The sequence below is a fragment of the Dendropsophus ebraccatus genome, chromosome 1, assembly GCF_027789765.1.
Source record: "Dendropsophus ebraccatus isolate aDenEbr1 chromosome 1, aDenEbr1.pat, whole genome shotgun sequence".
Taxonomy (NCBI): domain Eukaryota; kingdom Metazoa; phylum Chordata; class Amphibia; order Anura; family Hylidae; genus Dendropsophus; species Dendropsophus ebraccatus.
Window position 1 is genome coordinate 155,257,299 of NC_091454.1, and position 10,997 is coordinate 155,268,295.

The window sequence follows — 10,997 nt, forward strand, 5'->3', positions numbered from 1 at the left end:
AGAGTATGTACAATGTGGTTAGATAAGAGAGGACACTGCTTAGATCTGTTTTTTATGTATTTTTTCAAGATATTGGTGCCATAGTACTCTACTTTTTCCTAGCTGGTCGACTATAAGGGTATATGCACACAGAGTAATTCTGGTGGAAAACTCCATGCGGAATCTGCTGCTCGTCCCCGTGCGCTCCCGCTTCCCTCTCCACTGGCTCCATAAACTCTATTCTATGGTTGGGCTGATTCTGCTGTCCACCCAAGGAATGGACATGTCATGTCTTTGGGCAGACGACGGAATCTGCCCGAGCATATAATGGAGCCTATGTTACTGGTGAAACTTCAAGTGGGAGTGGGGGGAGCCGGATTCTGCCCGGAGTTTTTCACCAGAATTACTGCGCGAGCATATATAGGTCAGCTAGGTGGCTTCCGAAGAAATCTGAACATAACTAATAGAAGACAGAGGCATAGATTTTATGGGGCTGCTGACAATTCTTTGTAGAGATTGTGGAAGGGCACAGTGTTTAGATCCCCAACTATCCAGCATTGGTGGTTTATATTAGCCATATGCCACCAATATGTTAGCTTTAATTATTTGCTTTACCAGCAGTTTATGACATAAAATCTATCAACTGATTCCAACAAAAAATAACATCATATCAGCAATTTAGAGGATAATTATTAGTATTCATCTTCCTGGGTGATCCCAATGCCCTACCATTACACATTTGTCAATGATAGCATATTAATCCAGTTACTCTGTCCAAGATTCCTGCCAGAGAACAGCTTGGATTTAGGAGATGTGTGTTCTTTGTATATTTTGGGGAGAGAAAATGAGAGGATTGAGCGTTCCTCATAAACCACAATCTATCTTCCTCTTAACCTTCCCAGCACTTAATAGGCAGCGATGACATGGATCACATACTGAAGTAAAAAGTAATTTAGCTGCTTTGAAATACTATGATAAATTGTAGAGGTGAAAAGACATTACAAAGTGGGGAGCTGGTTCTGTCTGGTAGTACAAAAGTCTCTAATAAATGAGAATAACAGTTACCAAATGTGTAAACGCTTTGAACTTTTGTACAAGTTATGAAGGTTACAAATACAGAGTGAAGAATGGTCAATATCCTGAACCATTTTTGACAAAAAGATATCTGGAATAAATTAGTGAATACAGTGAAAATTCAGATGAAGTCACAATACAATTTATTTGAGGACATTTCCCAGAATTACTTCTTTTTGGGGGGTCTCACACACACTGTCTATTTTTTTAAAGCTGCAGTTTTCAATCCAAACTCAGAAGTTATTTTAAAGGGAATGTAAACATAAGGTAAGGGCTTATATTCCCTCTTCCTGCTATATCCACTTCTGGTCTGCGCTCAAAAGCTGCATCCAAAATTGCAGTGTTGTTTTTCTAAACATAATCTTTGTCTTAAATTCATCCTAATGCTATGTTCCCACACAGTATTTCTGGTCAGTATTTTGCAACCAAAACCAGGGGTGGATTGAAAACACAGAAAGGCTATGTTCACACACTGTTGAAATTTAGTGGATGGCCGTCATTTAACAGCAAATAACGGCCATTGTTTTTAAAAAGCAGCAATTATTTGCTATTAAATGGGGGCTGTCCACTAAATTTCAACAGTATGTGAACATAGCCGTTCTGTGTTTTCAATCCTGCATTCATTCTTGTGCGACCACTATTCAATGAATAGCGGGCACACAAAACTGATGCAATGTATAGAAAGTGTATACACTCTGGCCGGGATTCCATTAAAATCAATGTGATCGGCAATTTCATTAAATAACGTCTGTGGTTGCAAACCTGCAACTACAGATGTTTAATGAAATTATACGTGGTGTGAACTTAGCCTTATAGTAGATTTTTGATTTCAATATTGGACTAATCTGTTAAAAAACCTTACTTTTATCACTCTAAACATTGTAAAACACTGTATTTAAACAGCTGTCACCATATTTTTTACCATTGTACTTATTATACAGTCTGCTTTATGAATATAAACTATTTTATGCATAAAATTTGTTCATTTGTTTAAAGTGCAAACAGCCAATAAGGTGTAAATAGCCAATAAGAAAAAAATAAATAAAACACATGTAATTCTTTAAGGAACTCTTTGGTTGGTAATATATATATATATCATAAACTAGGAGTGATACAGTGTGTCATACTTGTATGTATGTCAACATACTTGCGCCTTATGAGAGGATTCAATATACTTCCCTCCTTAGCAACTTTTGCATCAACCCTCCCCTGTATGACTAACATAGTATCTACTGTCCCCTGGTGGTGCTCAGGAAAGTGGCTGGATGCACCACAGATGGAACAGGCTGTTGGGATATGTTCCATAATGTGTTGTTTTTATTTTCTCGTGCTGCACCCTGTAAAGTGTGGTGCGAGTAATGCCTTGTTTAGATCTCCTGTCAACTTGGTATATTGGTATTCATTCTATGCATATTGAAGATTATTTTGGTTATCATTGATGTACTCAAAATATTTCTGTACTTCACAGATGTCATCAGTGGGACAAATGCCCCACTTCCACACTCCCAGAACATCATCAATGTACCACCCATACCAGGTGATGTGGCAGTTGAAAACAATGTGGAATGGCTATACAGGGCTACCACGCCACAGAACAACCAAGGAAAATGTAATTTTATATAGGTGAAGGTATCTGACAACATCATGGCTTTTTCTCATGGCAAATCCAGCTGGGCCCCATAGTAAATTTTTAATTACCCCCCCCCCCCCTCCATATGGTCACACATTTTGTTTTCTCTCTCTTCTGCCAGGATCCATCTCCATTTTCACTTATAAAAGCTACTATTTGGAGTTTTGCTTATAAGGATTTTCTGCCACAGTTCCATATTGTGCTAGGTATACTTTATATTTGACCCTTTCTGTGTAGCATAGTTTTTATGAAAACTGTGACTTGTGGTCGAGTCATACTTACTAACCATTAGAGTCACTGGACACTCAGTGATCATAACAAACTTGCTTATGTACAATACAGAGATTTAGGTATGAAAGGTTAACCTGTGTAAGGCCCTATTCAAACGTCCAATAATCTGCGGATCCATATTTCCATATTCAAGCTAGTGCACATTGTTGTCTATTGGGTTAGTCACACGATCAGTAGATTACAAGGACGCAAACCAATGCTGAAAAAAAGGACGTCCTAGTGCAGACCCAGATTTTTTTACAGATCTTCTAATAGAAATCAATGGGATCTGCTATTTTTTACGGATTGTAATCTGTTTGGCATCCGTATTTCCGTAAAAAAAATACGGATGAGTTATAATTGAAAAAAAAATGTTGGAAAAAAAAAAAGATTTACAGAATTACGGATGCACTACATATGCCTAATCTGCGATTTTTAGCGGATTGTACGGGTGGATAGCGGGAGGAATCTACGGACTTATAATACTGAACGTGTGCATAAGGCCTAAGGCCATGTTCCCACTGTGTAAGTTTCGTAATAATCACGATTATTGTAACAAAGGCCGTGATTACTACGGAACTTAAGCAGTGGTACCTTCTAAGGAATCCCGGCCGGAGTGTGTACACATGGTATACACTCAGTCCGAGATCCCTAGCGGTGAATAGTGAATAGCGGCCGCAGAAATAGTGAATAGTGGCCAGAGAAAACCTTGTCAGTTCACACAATGGAGTGTGCGGCTCTGGCCGCATGCTCCATTGTGTGCAGCGAGGAATTCAGAGGCGGGTGCGCACGGATGCGCCCGCATCCGAATTTGGCGCAGTGAAGATCATCTGGCTGGGTTACGGAACGGCTGGTGTCTTACAGAGTGTCAAATTGGCCTAACTGACCAATTTCTCATGCTTTATAAGAGTTGTCAGGCAGCTGTAAAACAGACCTAAACTTTGCTTTTGATTACTGTTATTATAAAATCCGGACTATGACATCTGAAAACATTAAAGCAAATCTTCTCCCATTTAGGACCTATCTAGGTGTAGAATGCGAAACTCTCAAGTCTATATATTTAGGATATTGGACACCACAGGAGATCATTAGCTCCTCATAAAATGTTTGATATACACATCCCACGTTTTACCATGTAACGCTAAAAAGATTCACTAACTGTTCACCAGTCTATGCAAGTCACACTGTACGAGTGGCTACCTAATTAACCTAATATAATTGATAAGAAAAATAAATATAAAAACGACAATGGATTTCATTGTTCCCTTATGACTAAATTTAATTTTGTCTTACCATAAAACAAAGCGCTATAGCTCTTGTGATGCATTTAAAAGAGCTTATTGCAGCTCAATTTTCCCTTTAATGTCTCTTCTTGCATTATGGGTTATCCCAATTGTATCATTTTGTTGCTGGTTCGGTTTGGCTCCGGTTAACCCAGTGCAATGTGTAAGATATATGGAGATTTTTAGTATTTGAGGAGTCTGTAAATAGCTTGGTGGATTGCAGTAATCTCTTTTTAAACTGTGATGTGAACCAAAGAGGAAAAGCAGGTTCCTGCTACCTACAGTAGTTCTAATGACATTGGCTTTATGAATACCATTGTGACTTCCCATTCTTTTCTTACTCGTTGCTAAATCAAAGTGTTCATATAGCTACAGCCTGGGTGTACAGTTGCATGGAAGTCACTTGCATTAAAAACTCTGGCACCTGGCCATTTTCACTCTGCTCTTGTCACGTTTTCAAAAGTGTACATGACTTTGGCAGTAAGATTGGGCTACTGTACAGTACATTTCAATGTGTAGGGCGCAGGCAATGAAACAGGCTTCATATTTGTTAGAGCTCAGCCTTTAGCTTCTAGTTAAATGATCGGTGATACCAACCTTGTGGTGCAGAGGCTGCCATACTGTGCTGTAGTGATGGCCAGCTTCCCCCCAGGTACTGTATATAGGAATATACAGTACACAGGGAGAAGAGGACCATGCACTGTATAGCACTGAGCAGCAGTGCTTGATTAGAACAGGGGATAGGAGATAGCCCTGCCGTTCCTAACACAAACATTGGTGGGAGCAGAGGGGGCCCATGCTGCCCCTTACTGCTGCCAGTCAACAGAAGTCACTATATAAAGAAAAAAAACTATACATTTATTTTAATGAAGTTATATTACAAATTAATATAACTGTATTAAAGCAATGAATTGGCAAAATTTTTTATTTTTTTTAGTCTCCGGAATACTGTTTTAAAAAGGTTTTTCAAAGGGCTGTGGGTTTGTGCCAAAGGGTTACTAGAGTTTGTCCAGTGAACAGCAATGGGCAGTGATAGCTGGAAGTATCTGATTTAGAGGTAGGGACTAGCTGATACAGATAAGTAATACGTGTACATTAGCTGCCTAGATAATGTATGGAAATGTAGATACTTTAGCTTTTTACATAATTTGACATTGTATTCTGCATAAGGGCATTACATGTATTTAGCTTTATTGAATAGGTGTAGCCTACTTTGTCCTAGGTGTGATTTTTATCATAAACCACCCAGCAGGGACCACTTTCTTCAGAGAAGAAGCTGTGCATACCGCAATTATGACTGCTAGTGAACTCCATAGCCATTTGGGCTCCTCTAAAAGACTATGAGGGACATTTATTAAGGAACCTAATGTGTGCAACTATTCTAATGGGGATTGGTGTGTATTTTGTTCCAATAACTGATTCTTAAAAATTTAGCACTGCCATAGTGAATGCATCTAAGAAAAGTCACAATAATTGCGCAGGCATATGCACGTAGGCCTGCACTTGTTTGTGCGACTTTTTAAAAAGTCGCAAATGATAAATTGGGCAATAATCCCAGATTATGCAAACTTTTGGGTGAACACTCAAAACAGGCAGATTAAAAAAAAAGGTGCATCTAAAAAATATTTGCTAGTCGAATACTGGTTCATAAATAGAACTTAGACCAAAAAATGGGTGAAAAATACAATTATTCACAGAAATAAACTCTTGATAAATTTCCCCCTATTACTCTAACAGTAATGTCTTGTAAACTCAAAGTAGGTGAATGTGAGCCTGCCTGCAATAAACATATATCTATCCTTAGATAATAACAAAGGGATTAATATAAGTGCTTTTTTTTTTTTTTTTGCTGACAGTCGTACATGGTTCAAAAATTCTCCTCTAAATTGAATTTAAAAAATTATTATGGATTACATAATGAAACTTCTATATAACATACTATCCTAGCTTTTAAAGCTGTACATTATACATACAGTATGCAGTTATATTCATGCAGGCAGTGCATTTCTCTATAGTTAAACGTACTTAATAATACATTTCTATGTACCTGAAATCTCTTTCAGATAGAAAGTGGAGATATCTTGTCAATGCCCAGAGTCCTGTATTGTCAGGTGCTTCAGTGCAGCTTCACTCTATGAACAAAGTGTTTGCAATTGCTACCTTAGTAACATGGAATCAAGTGTTCTTAGCAAACAGCAAAACAAATCATACCTGTCCGTGGAGTTAGCGGTGACATGGATATTTGCTGTGGTTTATGTCTACGTAGCGATAAGGGAGTAAAACAAGTATTGTTAGTACCACATTCATTTAGCTATGTGCCACAGCTTTATAATTTGCAGTAGGTCTAAAAAGTGCTCAGATCATATTTGCACTATATTTGTCAAATATCTAAAGGGGTAGTTCACCAAAAATGTTTTCTTTCAAATCAGCTGGTGCCAGAAAGTGCCAGAGATTTGTATTTTACTTCTATAAAAAAAAATTTAAGTCTTCCAGTACTTATCAGCTGCTGTATGTCCTACATAAAGTGGTGAATTCTTTTCAGTCTGACACAGTGCTATCTGCCACCGTAACAGAAACTGTCCAGAGCAGTAGCAAATTCCCATTCTCCTGCTCTCCAGACTGGAAAGAATACTACTTCCTACAGGACATACAGCAGCTAATAATTACTGGAAGACCTGAGATTGTTTAATAGAAGTAAATCTCTGGCACTTTCTGGCACCAGGTGACTTGAAAGAATGTTTTTTTAAACTACCCCTTTAACACTTGTTTTAAGCTTTTTACAATGTCCAAAGCTAGATCAGTCTGGTTCTGATCGAACTATTATTCTGATATTTGTACCACTGGGAAAGAGGTAAACATGAAAACATATTATGACAATTGAAAAAATAAGTCTTATTGCTCTTAATAGGAGAAACCAAATAATGATCCTGCAGTTATGATATCTTTTAATGGCTGACACTGAGTATCACAAGGTTTCAAGACTGCAAGACTATTATTTTCCTTATCTTATTGTGTTTTAGTCGGAAAAAAAACATGTACTAGCAATGTTTCTATAATGAATTTATCACTCCACTCCTGTCGACTCTAAATGTCACAGCACAGATACCTTATATTTGCAGCTATTGCTAGAATACAGATGTATGTCAACCACCAGCCCTATGTCACTCTCTGTTACTATACTTGGTTCTGGCTCACATATACTAATGAAATATACTGGCTAAAATACTGCTGTGAAAAACTGACCTTAAAGAGAACCAATCATGGCCGAAATTCAAAAATTTTTTTTTTGCTAATTAGCTGTACATTTAAATTTTATTAATATTTGCAAATACACTTAATTATTTTTTTAACTGTATTTTTTAGATATACACACTTTACTTTCCTGTCTCGCGCCGGCTCTTTTCAAAAGAGCCGGCGCGAGGCAGGAAGCTCCCGTCATGCAGAGTGGCAGCAATGCCGGGGGCGCCGCCATATTGATGACGTCACTGTGCGTTCCACCGCTGGAACGCAAGTGACTAAATTAAGATGGCGGCGCCCGGCAGCGGACAAAAGGATTGGGTAAAGTATAAGATACAGACTGCAAAGGCAGTCTGTATCTTCATAAATAGACAAAATGAAGATACAGACTGCCTTTGCAGTCTGTATCTTATACTTTACCTCATCCTCTTGTTCCGTACAGCAAGGCCGGCCGCCGCCATCTTGAATACGTCACTTGCGTTCCAGCGGTGGAACGCAAAGTGACGTCATCAAGATGGCGACACCGGCCTTGCTCCACCGGAACAAGTGGATTAGGTAAAGTATAAGATACAGCCTGCAAATGCAGTCTGTATCTTCATAAATAGACTTCATAAAGATACAGACTGCATTTGCAGTCTGTATCTTATACTTTACCTACTCCTTTGTTCCGGTGCAGTAATGCCGGGGCGCCGCCATCTTGATGACGTCACGCTAGAACGCACGTGCGTTCCAGCGTGACGTCATCAAGATGGCGGCGCCCCGGCATTACTACACCGAAGAAGAGGATTAGGTAAAGAATAAGATACAGACTGCAAAGGCAGTCTGTATCTTCAGGAATAGACTTAGGGAGAGAGGACCTTTAATAATAGGGACAGTGATTTTTAGGTGATAGGTTCTCTTTAAGGCTATGTTCATACACAATAACGTAAAATAGGTGAACAGAATGGCTGTAAATATTGAGCATGTTTATGCCCGTACACAATAGATCTCTATTAGAGATGAGCGAACGTACTCGACCGAGCTTGGTACTCGATCGAGTATTAGGGTACTTGATGGTACTCGTTACTCGGACGAGCATCTCGCGATACTCGAGGAAATCTCATCATCCGTTTCCTGTAAGTTTGCGCGCTTTTTCGCAGCCAATAAACATGCAGGAGACTCTTTGGTACATCCTGCGATGACGTGGGACCCATACATGTCGATAGCAGCGATTGGTTGGCCAGATCAGATGACCCTGCCATATAAAACGCGGCGCCGGCAGGGACAGAGCTGCTGCTGGTCAGGGAGAGTGACAGTGTAGGATTTAGCGTTCCAGTAGGCAGGGTATATACTAGCAATATAAACAAACAGCCCTTTTCAGGGCTTCAAAGTGTTTTTTAATAGTATTACTACAGACTGCTGGCTGGGAGTTGCAGTGCTGCTACCATGATTTAACCAGCACACTGTGGTGACCGGCTGCTGGCAGAAAGGGGGCATTAGGTGTTGCATACACACCCCTAAGAAATGCTCAGTGTACTACTTTTTGATTTTGGGGCTGGTGGTCCTGGTGTACTGCACTGTATAGCTGGGAGTTGTAGTGCATCTCGCATAGAACTTACTTCACTGCTCATATTGTATTGGGGTAACAAAGCGTGTGTACAGTTGTTGCCCATACCAGATAGCACCACCTAAACTAGTGTGTACTGCACTGTATAGCTGGGAGTTGTAGTGCATCCCGCATAGAACTTACTTCACTGCTCATTGTATTGGGGTGACAAAGTGTGTACAGTTATTGGCCATACCAGATAGCACCGTCAAGCCCCCCCTAAACTAGTGTGTACTGCACTGTATAGCTGGGATTTGTAGTGCATCCTGCATAGAACTTACTTCACTGCTCATTGTATTGGGGTGACAAAGTGTGTACAGTTGTTGCCCATACCAGATAGCACCGTCAAGCCCCCCTAAACTAGTGTGTACTGCACTGTATAGCTGGGATATGTAGTGCATCCTGCATAGAACTTACTTCACTGCTCATTGTATTGGGGTGACAAAATGTGTACAGTTGTTGCCCATACCAGATAGCACCGTCAAGCCCCCCCTAAACTAGTATGTACTGCACTGTATAGCTGGGATATGTAGTGCATCCTGCATAGAACTTGCTTCACTGCTCATTGTATTTGGGTGACAAAGTGTGTACAGTTGTTGCCCATACCAGATAGCACCGTCAAGCCCCCCCTAAACTAGTATGTACTGCAGTGTATAGCCGGGATATGTAGTGCATCCTGCATAGAACTTCACTGCTCATTGCAAGGGGGTGTCACAGCGTGTGTGTATAGTTCCAGCCAATACCAGATTGTACCGTACAGCCCCCCCCAAACTAGTGGGTACTACACTGTATTGCTGGGATTTGTAGTACACCTGCATAAAACTTCACTGCTCATTGTAAGGGAGTGTCCCAGCGTGTGTCTAGGTCCAGCCACAACCAGATTGTACCGTACAGCCCCCCCCCCTAAACTAGTGGGTACTACACTGTATTGCTGGGATTTGTAGTACACTACCCCTCAAGTGATGATCCCTTTGCATGAGACAATTTCCAGATCCTCAAGGATGAAAGTCAAATTCAAAATCAAGGCAGCGGTGGGGGGAGAGGTGGTGAGTCACATTATGCAGGGAATGCAGTCAAATTGAAAATCGAAAGGGTCGTGGCGGGGGTAGAAGTCAGTAGTTACATTATGCAGGGAATGTTACCCCAACTGCTGCAGTCAAATTGAAAATCGAAAGGGTGGTGGCGAGGGTAGAAGTCAGTAGTTACATTATGCAGGGAATGTTACCCCAACTGCTACAGTCAAATTGAAAATCGAAAGGGTGCTGGGGGTTGTTGGCTACTTATTGGCTACTGCTGGGCCTTAACTGGCACCCATGTAGCCTACTGGTGTGCCTGCCCTTGCCTCGTTGTTGCTGGGCCTTAACTGGCACCATGTAGACTACTGGTGTGCCTGCCCTTGCCTCGTTGTTGCTGGGCCTTAACTGGTACCCATGTAGCCTACTGGTGTGCCTGACCTTGCCTCGTTGTTGCTGGGCCTTAACTGGCACCCATGTAGACTACTGGTGTGCCTGCCCTTGCCTTGTTGTTGCTGGGCCTTAACTGGCACCCATGTAGCCTACTGATGTGCCTGCCCTTGCCTCGTTGTTGCTGGGCCTTAACTGGCACCCATGTAGACTACTGGTGTGCCTGCCCTTGCCTCGTTGTTGCTGGGCCTTAACTGGCACCCATGTAGCCTACTGGTGTGCCTGCCCTTGCCTCGTTGTTGCTGGGCCTTAACTGGCACCCATGTAGCCTACGGGTGTGCCTGCCCTTGCCTCGTTGCTGCTGGGCCTTAACTGGCACCCATGTAGCCTACTGGTGTGCCTGCCCTTGGCTTGTTGTTGTTGGGCCTTAACTGGCACCCATGTAGACTACTGGTGTGCCTGCCCTTGCCGGTAATGGCCACTTAATTTTTTTTAATTTTCTAACCTTCAATTTAAATTTTAAAATCAAATCGACT